Genomic DNA, 18,680 nt, shown 5'->3' with positions numbered 1-18,680 from the left:
TTTATAGCCCACCCTATCTCCACCAAGGGACTCAGGGTGGCTTACAACAAAATAAACACAATGGCAAACATTCAATGCTGGACAGTGATAAATAAACAAATTATAAACAAATTCGATGAAATTATAAAAACAACTTAAATACACAAGTCCTAACACAATCCACATCTTCTTGGATGTGTGGAATCCTGTCCACACTTTGCTCTTGTGCGCCTTCAAGTCTTTGCAAATTTATTGAGACCTGAAGTCTTTTTTGAGGCCGAAAGTGTGTAACCCACCCAAAATAAATCTGAGAAAGAATCAAATCTTCATCAGCAGAGTTATGGACTGCATGTAAATGCTGTGAAGGGATGCAGCTTGACACCACCTGAACTTCCATGGCTCAATGCTATGGGAGTTGTAGATCAAGCTGGGCAAACTTGGGCCCTCCAGGTGTTTTGGACTTCAACTCCCACAATTCCTAACAGCCGGTAGGCTGTTAGGAATTGTGGGAGTTGAAGTCCAAAACACCTGGAGGGCCCAAGTTTACCCACACCTGGTGTAGATGCTCCTGAGTTTTGACCGTGAATTAGCAAGCAAAAATTCACGGGAGGGAGCGCGTTCACACGTGCAAAAGCAATGCGTGTCTCTATCACCTGAGAAGCTCTTCTCAAAACCCTTTCGGAAAGGGATTTTTCTCCACTTTGCCGGAGCCTCGCTTTTTCGCCTCTCCTTCCAGCCGATGTTTCTCTTCATTCCGTCTGACACGCGTTTTCTTTCTCCTCGGATAAAAAGAAAGAAGGGAGGCAAAGTAGAAAGCAAAGGGATTGTGCGGGACCTTTCTCTTTAAGCTGGAGTTTGCGGTCTTTTTGGCAATCCACTTCTCCAAATGCGAGTACAATTTTTAAATCTGGTTATGTCTACACAGCTGATGAGACCGGAATGGGAATTCCAGGGTGGGTTGGGGATTGAAAAACTGGTGAGAAACTCCATAAGGACAGGATCCTTTTGCTTTGCCTTCCCTCCTCCAATGTTTCCTCTCTTATTATCACCCTCCTCCCAATTATTATCTCGTTTTCCCAGCAAGATGTGCCTGGGAGAGATAATTTTTTCTCTTTATTTCTACCACTAGTTCGCTCCTCATTTGCCGATTTCACCTGCAATCCGGACCTTGAGAGTCCAAAAAAGACTCTGCAGCCGCAACAGATGGGAAAGGGAAAGGTAATTATATATATTTAGAAATATACAGTCTTTGAAAGGGTTTTATAGGAAAGTTGGGTTCCTGGGCACCATCATCATCATCATTATCATTATAACTCAACGACATTGTATGACACAGCAAACAAGATATCATATTATTATTATTATTATTATTATTATTATTATTATTATTATTATTATTATTATTAATCTGGCTGCATATTTAATATCCTCGTGTTTAAATCCAGTGGGGTTTGTTCCTTTCAGAGCAGAGAGGATTATATCGATCCGGCCGGGAAAGGTTTCCATTAGCCACGGAGATGCTCTCCTTAATTGACAGCAGACTGAAGGTGTGTCCACACTGCACATGTATACCAGTTTCATATCACTTTATCCGCCTGGCTCCGTGCGATGTTATTGTGAGATGGAAATGTCGAAGGCTTTCATGGCCGGAATCACAGGGTTGTTGTGTGTTTTCCGGGCTGTGTGGCCATGTTCCAGAAACATTCTCTCCTGACGTTTCGCCCACGTCTATGTCAGGTATATGCGTACCTCACAACCTCTGAGGATGCCTGCCCAGATGTGGGTGAAACGTCAGGAGAGAATGCTTCTGGAACATGGCCGGAAAACACACAACAACCCTGAGATGGAAATGTCACCGAATTCATAGCGTGCCGCTGACATTAAATCTTCTTTTAAAATGGTTTTCTAACTTTATAAGAAACAGTGGTGGCAGGGGGGTGGAGGAAGAAAAATACACTGAATTTTTCAAAAGGCGGCTTTAAGGAAAAACAACCCGTGTCACACATATGCATTTTCTAGCCTTAAGGTTCTGCTTGGGTGTTAAACACAGAAGTGGGTTCCTGCTCTTGGGAAATCACATTCAGGCTTTGACAGACAGGCAAATCCGAACAATTTAGCCTGTGGTCCCATACGTATTCAGGTCTCAATTTCGTATAGTTGTTTGAGCCTTGGACCTGAAAACTTACTGGAGGGACTTTGGGCAAGTCACACTTTCTCAGCCTCAGAAGCCGACTGGTCTGTTTTAGAGTTCCCATAAGTCTGAAAGAAAAACACACAACAAAACCATACAAACCGGGATGTGTATCCCATTGAACTCAGGGGAATATACTTCAGAATAAAACCGATGGAAATAAACTAGCGGTGAGAACAAACATGGTTGAACCAAACCTTAATACTTCATATTAAATGCGAAAGTAGAACCGGGGGAGGGAGGGAATCCATTTATCTGAGGCTGGAGCTCCACTGCCATATAATGCAGTTAGATACCTCATTATATGTTCAGTGTAGAACCATGTCATGCAGTTTAACTGCATTGAATTGCATGATGTGGGTCTACATTGACCATATAATGCAATTCAGATTGCATTATATTTGAAAGTGTCGACCCAGCCTCGGTGCGAAATTAAAACAAAGGTCTTTAACTCACTGCGATTGGAAACCAATGTGATTTTAAAGGCTGGATCGTCTCCCCGATATTTGAAATTCAAAAGGCTTTTCCAATTCCTAAAGAAGAGGAGGAGGAATTAATAATAATAATAATAATAATAATAATAATAATAATAATAATAATAATAATAATAATAATGTGTTATCTTTATCAAATAAGTGTCTAGCTGAACAATGCAATCGAGGTTTTGTTAGGGTTTTTTTTTTCACATGACCACATAATGAGGAATAGGAAGAATGAGCTATTTCGCATTCAATAACTAAAAGTAATGTTTGCAAAATCTGGAAATGAATTCAAGAAGAACAAGCGGTGCAAAGGGAAGGCTTCTCGTTTCTAACGCTGGTCGCTCGGAGACCATAAATGCTAATCGTCCTGGGAGAAAGTACAGTGAAATTCCCTCCTGGACTACAATTTCCTAGGAAACTGGCCTGTCTTTGTGGACTTTCCAGGGCTGAGACCAGAGAGAAAGCCGCGCCAGCACAGAGAGGGAGGCTGCACTGCGGAATTAATGCAGTTTGACCCCACTTCAACTGACAGGGCTCAGTAGTTATGGAACCAGGGAGGCTGCGGTTGGAAAAAAATCTCGAAAAGTCTCACAAAGCCTATTTTAATTGGTGTGTGTTTTACATAGTGTAAGTCCAATTCCCATGATTTCATAGCCTTGAGCTATGGCAGTTAAAGTGGTGTCAAACTGCATTAATTCTGCACTGTAGATACACTCAACAAGGCGCAAAAACCTAGATCTAATATCCGCATGTTCCTGTGGGGAGACACAGGGATTTTATATTAATTTTGTATTAATTGTTTAAATGACATCCATCATCACTTGCCATCAAGCAGCTGGACAGCCAGACAGACAGATATATGGGCGCTCTTCCACATTTGTTTCGGATTAGTAGTTGTCTTCAACTCAAGGTAAGACCTCAGGCCCTGGTCCAAACTTGCTTTCAATTTGGTAGTTAAATCCCTTTGCTTCTTAATGAGATGGATCCGCAGAATCGCACTTTGTGCCATTTATCAATCTGTCTGTCTTTTTGATAAAGAAAGAAATAAAGAGGAAATCTGCGGGCTCGTGTTTTGCACCTCCTCTTGCATTTCTCTGCGTTTTCAAGCATGAAATGAGTGGAGATCTAGCCGGCAATTGGCCGTCCAGGCACTCATAAAGCACAGATAGCCATTCAAGTGTTGTTTTGAAACTGTTAATTATCTTCTTTTTTTTTTAAGGAAAGGAATGATCTTGTATACGGAACGTGGATACCTGGGTTGCTGTGAGTTTTCCGGGCTGTATGGCCATGTTCTGAAAGCATTCTCTCCTTCACCCACATCTATGGCAGGCATCCTCGACGGTTGTGACATTTGTTGGAAACTTGTGACGTGGGGTTTCTATATCTGTGAAATGTCCAGGGTGGGAGAAAGAACTCTTGTCTTTTGGAGGCAAGTGTGACTGTTGCAACTGATTACCTTGATTAGTATTGAATAGTCTTGCAGATTCAAAGCCTGGTGGCTTCCTGCCTGGAGGAATCCTTTGTTGGGAGGTGTTACCTGGCCCTGATTGTTTAATATCTGGAGTTCCCCTGTTTTCTGGGTGTTGTTCTTTATTTACTGTCCTGATTTTAGAGTTTTTTAAATACTGGTAGCCAGATATTGTTCATTTTCATGGTTTCCTCCCTTCTGTTGCAATTGCCCATGTGCTTGTGGATTTTAGTGTCTTCCCTGTGTAGTCTGACATGATGGTTGTTAGAGTGGTCCAGCATTTTGTGTGTCCAGGTTGGTTCATCAAGTGCTCTACTATGGCTGACTTCTCTGGTGGAGTTAGTCTGCAGTGTCCTTCATTTTCCTAACATGAAACAATCAGGGCCAATTAATCACCTCCTAAAAAAGGTTTCCCCCAAGCAGGAAGCAGTGAATCTTTGAAGCTGCAAGGCTATTCAATGCTAATCAAGATGGCCAGTTGCAATATTCACACTTGCATCAGGCAGACAAGAGCTCTTTCTCCCACCCTGGACCTTCCACAGATATATAAACCCCACTTGCCTAGTTTCCAACAAACTAGGAATAATGTCCAGGGTGGGAGAAAGAACTCTTGTCTGTTGGAGGCAAGTGTGAATGTTGCAATTAATCACCTTGATTTAGCATTGAACAGCCTTGCAGTTTCAAAGCCTGGCTGTTTCCTGCTTGGAGGAATCCTTTGTTGGGAGATGTTAGCTTTCCCTGATTGTTTCCGGTTTAGAATTCCCCTGTCTTCTGAATGTTGTTCTTTATTTACTCCCCTGATGTTAATTTTTTAAATACTGGTAGCTAGATTTTGTTCATTTTCTTGGTTTCCTCCTTTCTGTTGAAATTGTCCACGTGCTTGTGGTTTTCAGTGGCTTCTCTGTGTAGTCTGACATGGTCGTTGTGAGAGTGGTTTAGCATTCCCCCAGGCAGGAATCAGCCAGACCTTGAAGGTGCTGCCAATCAAGGGGATTAATTGCAATACTTACACTTGACTCCAACAGACAAAAGTTCTATTTTCCCACCCTGGACCTTCCACAGATATATAAACCCCACTTGCCTAGTTTCCAACAAACCTCACAAACTCTGAGGATGCCTACCATAGATGTGGGTAAAAGGTCAGGAGAGAATGCTTCTGGAACATGGCCATACAGCCCGGAAAACTCACAGCAACCCAGTGATTCCAGCCATGAAAGCCTTCCACATTACAATGTGGATATCATGTGTTACATCTTGCTCCAATCCCATTGACTGTGGGGGCTTGCTCCCCGAATAAACTTACTGGTTTCCAGTGCATCCTGAGAAATTGCAGCTCCCATGATTCCATGGCAGTTAAAGTCGAGTCAAGTTGTATTCATTCTACAATGGAAACTCAGCCTGGACGAACCTGGGTATTAAGTCACACCCTCTCAGCCTCAGAGGGAGGCAATGGCAAATCTCTTCTGAACAAATTTTTGCCAAGAATACCCAGTGATAGGTTCCCCTTAGATCACCACACTATGAAACAACTTGAAGCCACACAACAACATGAATCGCTTATTTTCTTCACTGTACTGTTTCTTGGAGAGATCATCTCAGCCCTTCAGAGCATGGAGAGCAGATTGGGATGCATGTGGTCCTCCAGAAGTTGTTAGGTTGCAACTCCCAGCCGACTGGGAGTACTTTAGCTAGAACTGATGGGGGTCCTAGCCCCCCCCCCCCTTGCCTGATCTAGAACCCAATATATGAATCCCTGGAAGAATGATGGACTTCAACCCCCACAATTCCTAAAAGCCAATTGAAGTCCTATTTTCATCCCCATGCTTAATTTTTGTGGTAAGTTTACTGTTGTTTCTATGCATTATCTTGTATTATTTTGATGTGTTTGTACTCATTTGAGGCACTGTTTGCCTTTTTGTTTTGTGTCTGTAAACCGCCCTGAGTCCCTTGGGGAGAGAGGGCAGTCTAGAAATAAAGTTCTATTATTATTATTATTATTATTATTATTATTATTATTATTATTATTAGTCTCCCTTTGGGAGGGATAATAGGCTCCATCCTATGGAATCTTAGGATTTCTAGTTTGGTGAAGTACCTACACCTCTTGGCAGAGAAGTGTCTGTAACTATTTATAAAGAATTTGAATCACCTTTCCAAACTCCAAATCTCAAAATTGGGTAGGAAATACTCAGGATAGTTAAATTGATATGGAACTGATATAATGCTATAGTATACAGGGTACATCTAATTCCAGAATAAGCTTGACCCCACTTTAACTGCCATGGCTCAATGCTATGGGATCATAGGAGTTGTAGATGTACAAGGTCTTTACCCCTGGTGCCTCACCAAACTACAAATCCCGTTATTCCATAACATTGAGCCATGGCAATTAATGTGGGGTTGAACTGCACTAATTCTGCAGTGTAGTCTCCCTGGGCATCTTTATGCTTCATATTGGTCGTTCCTTTCTGGAGTCACGACTTGAGTGCAAAAAGCCAAGTACCTTGGTTCTGAGTCTCCTCTGGGCCTCAGGAGGCTGTTGGGGCAAAAGGTCTACAAATCAAACAGGGACTGGATTAGGAGCAGGGAGTCTCAAGGGCGCCGAGCTGTCTGTCCCGGGATTGGGAAAGAGGAGCTCACCTGGACCACGACCCCTCCTAAATCTAGACCCTCCTAAATCTCCTCTCCTCCTCCTCCTCCTCTTCTTCCCATCCAGCCCAGCTGCGAATTATTAACAACACCTACCCGTGATTTCTAGATATTTACGGCCTTTTCTCTGTCTCTGCTTCAAGCCAGGGAGCAAATAGTGGGAGATGGAAAAATTGTGTGCTGACAAAATGTCTATTGCTTTATCCATTATCCTTTTATTTTTTTTTCCTCTGGTTATCATTTTGATAGCGGGTTGCTGTGAGTTATCCGGGCTATATGGCCAAGTTCCAGAAGCATTCTCTCCTGACGTTTGATCCACATCTATGGCAGGCATCATCAGAGGTTGGGAGATATATTGGAAACTAGGCAATTGGGGTTTATACATCTGTGGAATAATGTCCACAGGGTGGGAGAAAGAACTCTTGTCTGCTTGAGGGAAGTGTGAATGTTGAAATTGGCCACCTTGATTCGCATTGAATGGCCTTGGAGCTTCAAAGCCTGGCTGATTCCTACCTGTTGGAAGGTGATAGCTGGCCTTGATTGATTCATGTCTGGAATTTCTCTGTTTTCTGAGTGTTGTTTTTTATTTAGTGTCCTGATTTTAGAGTTTTTAAATATTGGTAGCCAGATTTTGTTCATTTTTTATTTTGTTCATTTCAGATTTTTTGTGGGTGAAACATCAGGAGACAATGCTTCTGGAACATGGCTATACAGCCTGGAAAACTCACAGCAATCCATGATTCCAGGCTTTAACAACACACTTTGATAGTGTTCTAGCAACCCAAAGGAAATCTTTTTGTTGTTGTTGTTGTTGTGGGTCTTCCAGTCTCCCAATTTATGGCAAACCTGTCGCAAAGTTTTCTTGGTAAGCTTTTCTCGGAAGAGGTTTGTCATTGCCTTCTTCTGAGGATGAAAGTGTAGGATTTGCCCAAGTTCACCCTGTGGGTTTCCTGGCTCTTAAACCCTGGTCTCCAATGTTCAAACCAGTAGACCTCATTGACATAAATGTAAGGGGTAGAGCAGACTAATTGAACAGATAAGATTTACCTAGATGTTGACTTCACATTTGACAACCTATTCAAATTAAGAGCGCTAGTGTAGTGTTTTGAGATGGGGCTTTCAGAGACAAAAGAGATAATCCTCCCTCAGCCATATAAAACCACTGAGCGGATGACCTTCCGCAAGTCATATTTTCACCCTTTGGACCATTTCTGGGATGGATATTTGAGTAAATCCTACTGATTCCATGGGACTAGTAATTTGGTTTGGCTCCTAATGCCAAGCTTCTTGTAGAGGTTAACTTCCAGAAACTATTAACTTCTCTCCATTGTCTTCTGTTTAAGGTCTGCTCCGCCCAGTGTACTCTTGGAATCCTTAAGCCAATCTATAATGGGGTTTTCTCTGCAATATTTGCTCAGAGGACGTTTGGCTTTGTCTTCCTTTTTTTTCCAAGGTCACTCAGAGGGTTTCCATGGTTGAACAGGGATTTGAATCATGGTCTCCAAAGCCATAGTCCAGCACTCAAACCAATATAGTATTATGCTGGCTCTACCCCTTCAAGTCTAATAGCCTTCAATTCAAGGTTTCTTTCAATTTGATAGCATTTATATTTTTCCTTTCCTCCAGTGAGTTCATTGTTGCAGTCACAGGCCAAACAGTTGCAATATATTTTCGTTTTTGTTTGTTACAGATGACTCCTGTTTTATATAGTAATATGGGTCCACACAAATAATTAAATTATGAATCAAAGTAAAATTTTCCAGAACTTTAGATGATCTTTCTGTGAACTCCTTGGAGTTGTTTTTATTCCTACATATGCAATAAATTGATTCCAAGTACTGTATTTACAAAAGTGTCCTATTGTTTTTATCTTGTCTAGCTCTTATTTTGGTTTTCTACCAGTTACATTTAGTGACTCACCAAACTACAAATCCCAGGATTTCATTGGATGCAGCCAGAGTGGAAGCACAGTCCTATAATTGTGTAGTGTGAAAGGGCACTAAGACCAGATACGTCACTCTCTTCTTATCCAGTTTATCACAGTAACACTGTGAGTAGGCCTTACAAAGAAAACTTTTTTTTAAAAAAAATAATTTTAAAAAATATAGGCATTAAACTGTATAACAAGAATTCTGAGAGTTGGGACTTTGAATCTCCACATAGACATGCAAATCCACTGGATAACTTTGGGTAAGTCACACTGTCATTCAGACCAAAAGGAAACAATGGCAAAAGCTCCTCTGAACACATTTTGAAAAAAACTAGGATTTTTAAAATTACTGTTAGCCACTTTTACATCGATTTTAACTTATAATGACCTGATGAATTAAAAAATTCCAACACATCCTATGAACAGCCATCTCAGAACTGGATCTACACTACCATATATTTGCTGTTTGAACTACATTATGGCAGTGTAGATCCAGACTTAAACCCAAGGCTTTGGCACTCCAGATTGAAACTATCCATCTGGAATGAGTTCTTCCTCTTTTCCTACAATCTTTCACCTTAACAAGCATTATGGCTCACAATATGACCAAAGTACAACAGGCTCAGACTTGTCATCTTAGTTTCTAGGGAGCATTCAGGCCTGATTTGATCTAGGACCCATTCATTTGCTTGTCCACCAGTCCCTGGTATCCACAGAACTCTTATCTGCCCCTACATCTAAAACTGACTGATTTTCCTTCTTGACTATACAGCTTTCACAACCATACATAGAAATACAATGGCATGAATAATCATAACTTTAGTTTGTTCCTGGATTTTGCCTGGTTATGTGAAAATGCACATAATAATGAAGACTGATGAAATGAGGGCACAAGAATACCAAAGAGTCATGCTTAAGGACCTAGAAAATGCCTAAACAGAACATATTTTATTGGACACCAGTAAATGAATCCACAGAAACCAGTCCTGTGAATATTGCAGTATTCAGTGATACAGTAGAGTCTCACTTATCCAAGACTCGCTTATCCAACGTTCTGGATTATCCAACGCATTTTTGTAGTCAATGTTTTCAATATATTGTGATATTTTGGTGCTAAATTCATAAATATAGTAATTACTACATAGCATTACTGCATATTGAACTACTTTTTCTGTCCAATTTGTTGTATAACATGATGTTTTGGTGCTTAATTTGTAAAATCATAACCTAATTTGATGTTTAATAGGCTTTTCCTTAATCTCTCCTTATTATCCAACATATTCGCTTATCCAACGTTCTGCTGACCCGTTTATGTTGGATAAGTGAGACTCTACTGTATATCACTTTGTTTATTTATTTACAGTATTTATATTCCGCCCTTCTCAGCCCGAAGGGGATTCAGGGCAGATCACATTGCACACATATAAGGCAAACATTCAATGCCATATAACATAGAACAGAGACTGAGACAAACACAGGCACTGACTGGCCTCGAACTCATGACCTCTTGGTCAGAGTGATTTGTTGTAGCTGTCTGCTAACCAGCCTGCGCCACAGCCCGACCAGTTTTACACCACTTTAACTGCCATGGTTCAGTGCTATGGAATCATGGGAGCTGTAGCTGTTTCTGCCAAAAGAGTACTGATGCCTCGCCCAACTAACTCCATTCATTCTACAATGTAGATGCACCCTTGGCTTCTTCTGGTTCCTTTAGCTGCTGCCTCCATGATGATTAATGATTCAACTAAGGTATTGTTCTCCATACCTTAGAGCTGTCTTGAAAACACCTAATAATAATGACAAAAATATTGTGATTATTTTAATAATAAATATAAAAATATTTCCAAATGATTCAATATATTTATGCACAGAAAAGATCTTGGGAAGCTAAGGGTTTTTTACTGTTCTCAGGGCCAGCCTCTGCCTTCCTCTGGCTTCTATAGAAAAATAACTCTCACTGAGAAGGATTCCAACCACATCTTCTTCCTGCCATTCTGGTTTTCTCCAGTCAAGGTATATTTTGTACAGAACAGAGCCTGATCATTTAAAAACTAGTGCTGAAATCTATCATGAGGAAATCCAGAAACATCCTATCCACCTCAGTGAGAATCAGGCAAAACAATAAATATATCTTACTGTAAATCCCGATGATTTATTCACAGCATGGTTGCTTTTATGATGAAGGGTCTACATGTGGTGGGAAGACTTCTACAACTGTACAGGTCCCTATACTACAAACCTGCCAGAATTCTGGAAAATATTCACTTATATGGGGAAAATAAAAGGAGTGAGCTGTGTCGCAGAACTCAACCTGTTTCATGAACTTTATGAACCAAATTATTGAGGATCAAATAGGCTCTAATTGACATGGCACTAGCTTTTCATTTGCATATTCTCATCCAAGGTTCTGGTTCATACTGAGGTGTGTCTGAATTCTAGGAGAAAAAGATGGAATTCTTTGATCCAAGTATTTATGGCAATATATTACGGCACATGGTAGCACATGGTTGGTAGTTGCCAGCCATAAGGTTAGATCTAGATTCCAGATTTAGATGGTTCTTCAATGTGATTGGAACAGAAGTAGCACTTGTTCCATTTGTTTCACATATCACTGCCTAACAATTCTTACCTTCCGGAAATTCTTCCTAATGTTTAAATAGGATCTTTTTTTCTGTAATTTGAAACCATTGCTCCATGTGCTTGTCTCCAAAATAGCAGAAAACAAGTTCACCTCATCCTCAATGTGAGGTCCTACACAAGAGAAAGGTTTATCCATCCATTGAGTTAAATTGCTAAGGCCTTGTTCACAAATGCAAAGCTATTTGTTCTTACCACTTGCAGTCAAGTTGACTTTGACCTATGGCACTTCTATGAATGAGAGACTTCCAAGTCACACTGTTTTCAGGAGCCCTGCTCAGGCCTTGCAAATTTGAGACCGTTGGGGCTTCTTTGATGGCATCCATCCACCAGTAAACTGACCTTTCTCTTTTTCAACTGCCTTCTACTTTACCAAGCATCATTGTCTTTTCTAATGGGTGCAGTCTACTCAGGATAAGTCCATAGTCATTTTGGAGATCCACAGAAATCTCCATCTCCTTCTTTCAATTGGTTTGATTTTCTTCCTATCAGCTTTCTTGTTGTTCATGCTATGTGCCTTCAAATTGTTTCTGACTCATGGTGGCCCTAAGGTTTTCTTGGCCAGATTTGTTCAGAAAAGATTTGCCATTGCCTTCCTTTGAGGCTGAGAGAGTGTGGCTTTCCCAATTTCACCCATAGGTTTCATAGCCAAGTGGAGATCCCAATCCTGGTTTTCAGAGTCATAGCCCAACATTCAAACCAGTTGCTTTCCAGGTCTTTTCATAGCCCAGCTTTCCTAACCATACATAGACATTAGAAATACAGTGGACAATCCTGTCTTTGGCATTCTTTAATACCATGTTGAAATCTTCCACCCCCACAAATGGGAACATGTTCCAATAAGCTTCCCTTCTAGCTTTAATTTAGTGCCACAGGGGGTGGTAATAGCATCTACCTTATAAATGGATTAGAGAAGTTTATGAAGAATACAGTTTATTATGGCTTTTAACAGGGATATAAAGACAGATACACAACTAATACCAAAGAGCCCATTTGCTAATGCCCAAAGAGATTTGTCTGTCCATTATTGAAAACTATATATTGTATCCTCAGTGTGATCATTTAATTTTGTGTTCTTTGTTTAAGAAAATGGGCTTCTGTATCCATTGTTGAACTGGAAGTGCAGTTAAAATCCATAGAACATGATAGTAAAAAAGAGCCAACACACATCCTTCTTTTGTATAAACCTTTTAGGAAGCCTTTTGAAACCATCTCCCCCAAAGTAATTCCGTACCAGTTATATACCTTCCGATCCCATGTTAGTCATTTTTTTAAAAACTAGACCTTCCTATGTATGGTATCTGAGAGTAAACTTACTGAAAGGAGTGGGAATTTTTTTTTCTGAGAAGTTAGAAGTTTCTTACAGGAAGACTTCTTGTTCAAGCCCTTTCCCTCACCCACAGGCATAAGAATGCTTTGAAGAATAGAAAAGAGGAATTATCTATTTTTCACAGATCTTGCATGGACCAAAGGAAGATAATGCAGAGTAACTACTATTTATTAAAGAACTTGATTATAAACCCCAGCATCCTGTCCTTAAATACTGTATACTGGACTAAATCTAATACTAAAGCAAGTGTGGAGTAGTGGCTTGAGAGTTGGACTATGATGCTGGGGACCAGAGATCTAATCCCCTGGATGAGTTTGAGCAAATTACAATCTCTCAGACTCAAAGGAAAGCAAAAACAAACCCCTCTGAACAAATCTTATCAAGAAAACCTTGGTTGGCTTTACCTTGGTTGCCATAAATCAAACATGACTTGAAGGCACATAGCAACAAAATTAGTGCTAGTCCCAACTAGAGCGACCCCAAAGAAATTGGTGACATTTATGTAAATCATAACTAACTAATCCCATTAATTGCAATGTGTCTGGGCTCTTAGGAAGCCAGTGTGGTCTACGAGTTGGGGCCTAGGGTTTGAATCCCACACAGCCGCAGAAACTCACTGACTAGGCCTTGAGCAAGGCATAGTTTTTCAGCCTTGGGGAACACAATGTCTTCCCAAGAAAACCAAGTGATAAGATCACTATATGGTTACCATAGTTAGAAAAAAACTTAAAAGCACACAATAACAACAGCAAACTGGAAATCCCAGAACTCCATACAATATTACCATGTCAGTTAAAGTGAGATACTACCTCAACTACCTCAACAAATCCAGTAGTGCTATAACTACTGGATTGGAGCAAACTTAAATGTTTCCAGAACTGCAAAAGATATGCAAATAAGATTGGTGCCTTATCAATCCCTCCCCCTCCCTCTTTCTCACACATACATACTGTACACACACAAAGAGAAATGCTTGCTGTTGTTTCAGGCAGTCATTCAAAGGGGTATGTCTGCTTTTTCACACACACAAAAGCATCTCTTGTTGAATTTCTACCTATTTCATATTTTTTATGTTAGAAGGGACCCAAATCTCCTTCCACTGGAACCAAGGATTTTTTTCCCCTGATCATTATGTATTTTATTATTATTTAAAAGAAAACACTTGAAACATATCCTTTGAGTCTTAGATTATTAGTCTGAAAAGAAGGAGTGCACCTCCACTGTAGAATTAATGCAGCTTGACACTACTTTCAACTGCCTTGACTCAACACTATGGAATCCTGGGAGCTGTAGTTTTACATGGTATTTACTCTTCTCTGTAAACTAGTCCAAGGGCTTCATCAGACTACACATCCCAGGATTCCATAGCACTGAGCCATGGCAGTTAAAGGGTCCTTCCACACAGCCATATAACCCAGGCCCCTTCCACACACCTGAATAAAATCCCGCATTATCTGTTTTGAACTGGATTATCTGGCAGTGTGGACTCAGATAACCCAGTTCAAAGCAGATATTGTGGGATTTCCTGCCTTGATATTCTGGGTTATCTGGCTGTGTGCAAGGGCCCTTCGAATATCAAAGCAGATAATCCACAGTATCTGCTTTGAACTGGGTTATCTGAGGGCCCTTCCACACATCCCTATTTCCCAGAATATCAAGGCAGAAAATCCCACATTATCTGAATGTGGACTCAGATAACCCAGTTCAAAGCAGATATTATGGGATTTTCTGCCTTGATATTCTGAGATATTGAGCTGTGTGGAAGAGCCCTGAGTCCACACTGCCATATAGTCCAGTTCAATTGGGATTTTATACAGCTGTGTGGAAAGGGCTAAAGTAAAGTCAAACTGCATTAATTCCACAGTGCAGATTCGCGGCAGAGTTTGATTCTCTGTTGGGCAGTGGAAGCCCACTGGGTGCCCTTCCACACAGCCCTATATCCCAGAATATCAAGGCAGAAAATCCCAGATATCTTCTCTGAACTGGTATATCTAAGTCCACATTCTATATAATCCAGTTCAAAGCAGATAATGTGGGATTTTATTCAGCTGTGTGGAAGGGGCCTGGAGTCACACACTCTCGGACACACACGGAGTCACACAGACAAATCAGAGACAGATTCGCCATAACTCAGAAATGACTTGAAGACACACAAGAGCAAACATCTAATGCTTAAAGTCATTCGCTGAGCGCGCTTAAAAGTAAATTCATGGGTTTGAATATTTGTAAACCGGCTTTGGGGGGCCTAGAATGACAAGGTATTATTATTATTGTTGCTATTATTGTTAGTAATAGTAGTAGTAGTGTTAAGTTTATTTATACCCCGCATTTTCTCTCCATAAAGGAGACTTTTTAAAAAGCATCATACACTTGGTCTGAAAACAAAAATTCGGGAAAGAAAAGACAGAGCAAAAACCTAAAAACAGGCTTCATTTGGGGATTTTGACATTGATTTATTTCGGGCGGGTGCGTGAAACAAAGTGCGTGAAAGGCAGCCCGACCTATCACTCCATGAAATCGGGGTCATGTTAAATCGAAGTTGGGTGGATTAAAAAAGACCCCCCCCCCTTTTTTTTTTCTTCCTTTTTTTTCTTCTTTCCCTTCACTCTCAATGAAATAGATGCTTGGAGGCTTCCTTCAAGCCCTCTGGACTCCTCTCCTTTGGAGAGACGATGGCTGTTACAAGAAGGAGACGATTTTTTCCTTGGACTTCGGAGCCAAGCGTTGGTTGCAAACGTGTTTATGAAACCTGCACGGGAGATTTGTTCCTGGACCAATTGGAATTGGGGCAAAGGGCTGCCCTGGAACAAGGGGCTGTGTGTACACACACGTACACATTCGAGGCGCACGCACTAGGCTCCTTCCACCGGTTTCTTGCGTGGCAAGCAACCCAGCAAGCAAGTGAGGCCGGCATCATTCGTGTTCATGCTAGGCCCATTTGCCTTGTTGCAATTAATAGTTACTCTTCCACTGCTTATTAAATCCAATAGTCAAAAAGTTCCAGAAGCTTCTATTTAGACCACTTTATTCCAGAGAGGAAGGAAATGGAGAAACCAACGCTAAGCATCCTATGAAATTCATGGAGACACCAGAAATTGGCATGCGATTTGAAGGCACAACTACACACACACACACACACACACACACTATACTCGATAGATAGATAGATAGATAGATAGATAGATAGATAGATAGATAGATAGATAGATAGATAGATAGATAGATAGATAGATAGATAGATAGATAGATAGATAGGCAGGCAGGCAGGCAGGCAGGCAGGCAGGCAGGCAGGCAGGCAGGCAGGCAGGCAGGCAGGCAGGCAGGCAGGCAGGCAGGCAGGCAGGCAGGCACATACACACATGCATGGACACAAAAGGAGGTTGGTTTAAGGCTTGCTCAGACTGCTATCCAACCATCAATTTGGGTTTCTGTGAGTTTTCCAGGCTGTACGGCCATGTTCCAGAAGCATTCTCTCCTGAAGTTTCACCCATATCCAGGGCAGGCATCCTCAGAGGTTGTGAGCCGCCCTGAGTCCTCTTTAGGGTGAGAAGGGCGGGATATATATATATATTAGCCGCCCCGAGTCCCCGTTGGGGAGATGGTGGCGGGGTATAAATAAAGTTTATTATTATTATTATTATTATTATTATTATATAAATAACATGAAAATGAGTGAAGGAATCCTTTGTTGGGAGGTATTTCCTGGCCCTGATTGATTCATGTCTGGAATTCCTCTGTTTTCTGAATGTTGTTCTTTATTTGCTGCCCTGATTTTAGAGGGTTTTTAAAAAACTGGTAGCCAGATTTTGCTCATTTTCATGGTTTCCCGATCCACAAGCATGTAGGCAATTTCAACAGAAAGGCGGAAACCATGAAAATGAACAAAAACTGGTTACCAATATTTAAAAAGTCTAAAATCAGAAGAGTAAATAAAGAACATCACTCAGAAAGCAGGAATTCCAGACATGAATCAATCAGGGCCAACTAACATCTCCCAACAAAGGATTCCCCCAGGCAGGAAGCAGATAGGCTTTGGAAGCTGCAAGGCTATTCAATTCTAATCAAGCCGGCCAATTGCAACAGTCACACTTTCCTCAAACACACACACACACATATATAAACCTCAATTGCCTAGTTTCCAACAGACCTCACAACCTCTGAGGATGCCTGCCATAGATATGGGCGAAACGTCAGTTCTGGCCATACAGCCCGGAAAACTCACAACAACCCAGTGATTCTGGCCATGAAAACCATCGACAACACTCTTATAAGTTATGCAAGCTTTTTTTCTCTAGCCTGATTTTACTTAGAAAGGAGGGGGTAAATCTATCTATTTACAGTTATGTTATTCTCTTAATATAATGCATCCTGTGTTGTTAATTCTCATTGCCCGGGGTTTTTATCCGAAATGCAGCGTGATATGACGAATCGGAAAACACGGCGTTAATATTAAGTAGTTAATTCAATAAATATTAAGTAATTAGCTAATTCATTACATCAAAGCCCGGTAACATTATTCTCTCTTTTTAGAAAAGTCTTTTTCTCCCGCGACGTTGAAAGGAAATAAAGAAGGAACTGGAAAGACAACGCTAATACTAATACTAACAGTGCTGATAGTAATATTGTTAATATTTCTGCTGCTGCTGTTGCTAATAATAATAATAATAATAATAATGACATACGAAATCCAGCATATCTATCTTGTAGGCTGTGTCAGACTATGTCGTTGTGTAAATAATAATAATGATGATAATAATAGTGTCATTTTTCCTTGTTCTCTCCCTTGCCATTATAACATGCGCTGCCTCCGAGAATTTCAACACTGTGGCATCCGGAGAATTGTAGTTTTGCAAGGTCTCTTCCAAAGAAGGTCCTTCACCAAACTACAACTCCCAGGATTTCATAGGCTCGAGCCATGGCCCTTAAAGTGGTCTCAAACTGCATTCATTCTACAATGTAGAGATGAATGAAGTCTTTTCATGCAGATTGGATGTCTTTGTTTTTATTCCCGTTACAGTAAACAGCGTTCCAAATTAGAGAGTAAAGTAGTTCCACCATCAGAAAAACTTCATTAAACTTCACTCATTTTCAATCAGAACTCTTTTCTACCTCGAGGGACAGAGAGCCACAAAAAGAAAGAATAAATCAACACAATGTATACAAATACACAAAGTCAAATATAATCTCTACTCAAGATTACGGGAGGGGAAAAAGAAGCCAGGCTATTTAGTTTGTTTGTTGCTGCTATTGTGAGCCTTCCAGCTCTTCCAAAAATCCTGAAGTTTCTAAATTCTGAACCGATAGCCACCCGAAGGCCAACCTACCAAGGATTTTCTGAGGCTGAGACAGTGTGATTCCAATGGGTTTCAGGGCAGCGGCAAAGGAGACTCGAACCAGGCTCTCCAGAATCGTCGTCGATAGTATTTCCTTTATGTCCGGATTCCCTTCTTTCCTAGACCTCTCTGCAAAGATTTCCCAAGACGACGATAAGGGTTTGGTTTGCTTTTTAAAGAAGGAGATAAGCTTTGATTGGGGCTTGAATTTGCACAGAGGGATTTTTCTAAAATACAGTCCTTTCAGTCGAAATAGGATTCTGTATGACTTTCTCTAGTCCTCGGGATCTTTTCTGCATTATCTTGAAGGCTGGGAATCGTCCTATTGCCTTGCAATACTCCCAGCCATGTCGTTCTGTGGTATATTAAACTGTGTTGTTGTCCAGCAAATCTTTTCTATGGGACTTGGGTGTGAGGCTGATACAGGCAAGGGCAAACTTGGGTCCTCCAGGTGTTTTGGATTGCAACTGTCAGGAATGGTGGGAGTTGCAATCCAAAACACCTGGAGGACCCAAGTTTGCCCATGTCTGGTTTGGCAGCTTCATGAAATGAGAATGAAGAGAAACTTCAGCAGTGAGAATGAAGAGAAAGCGGCAGTCATTGTGTTAAATTAAAAATAAAAATAAATAAAATAAAAATAAACGCGACTTGCTATCAAAAAGCCACCCGACTTCACTACAT

General features: G+C 40.8%; 1 protein-coding gene and 1 long non-coding RNA gene across 2 annotated transcripts in view; one reads left to right on the top strand and one right to left on the bottom strand.

Annotated features, from left to right (window-relative positions):
• The first annotated feature begins 1,178 nt into the window (after positions 1–1,178).
• gata5 (GATA binding protein 5) overlaps positions 1,179–18,680 on the top strand; it is a 69,009-nt gene continuing 51,507 nt past the window's right edge. The window contains exon 1 of the mRNA XM_008110167.3: positions 1,179–1,197. The gene's annotated coding sequence lies outside the window, so the exon portion shown is untranslated. The remainder of the gene's footprint in view (positions 1,198–18,680) is intronic.
• Positions 9,613–18,419, bottom strand: LOC134298530 (uncharacterized). The gene is made up of 2 exons (XR_010005644.1): positions 17,991–18,419; positions 9,613–10,486 (listed from the first exon to the last, which is right to left on the bottom strand). It is a non-coding gene; the product is annotated as an uncharacterized LOC134298530 (long non-coding RNA).

Source organism: Anolis carolinensis, chromosome 4 (assembly GCF_035594765.1).
Source record: "Anolis carolinensis isolate JA03-04 chromosome 4, rAnoCar3.1.pri, whole genome shotgun sequence".
Taxonomy (NCBI): domain Eukaryota; kingdom Metazoa; phylum Chordata; class Lepidosauria; order Squamata; family Dactyloidae; genus Anolis; species Anolis carolinensis.
The sequence above is the reverse complement of the archived record's forward strand: the minus strand, read 5'-3'. Positions and strand labels throughout refer to the sequence as shown.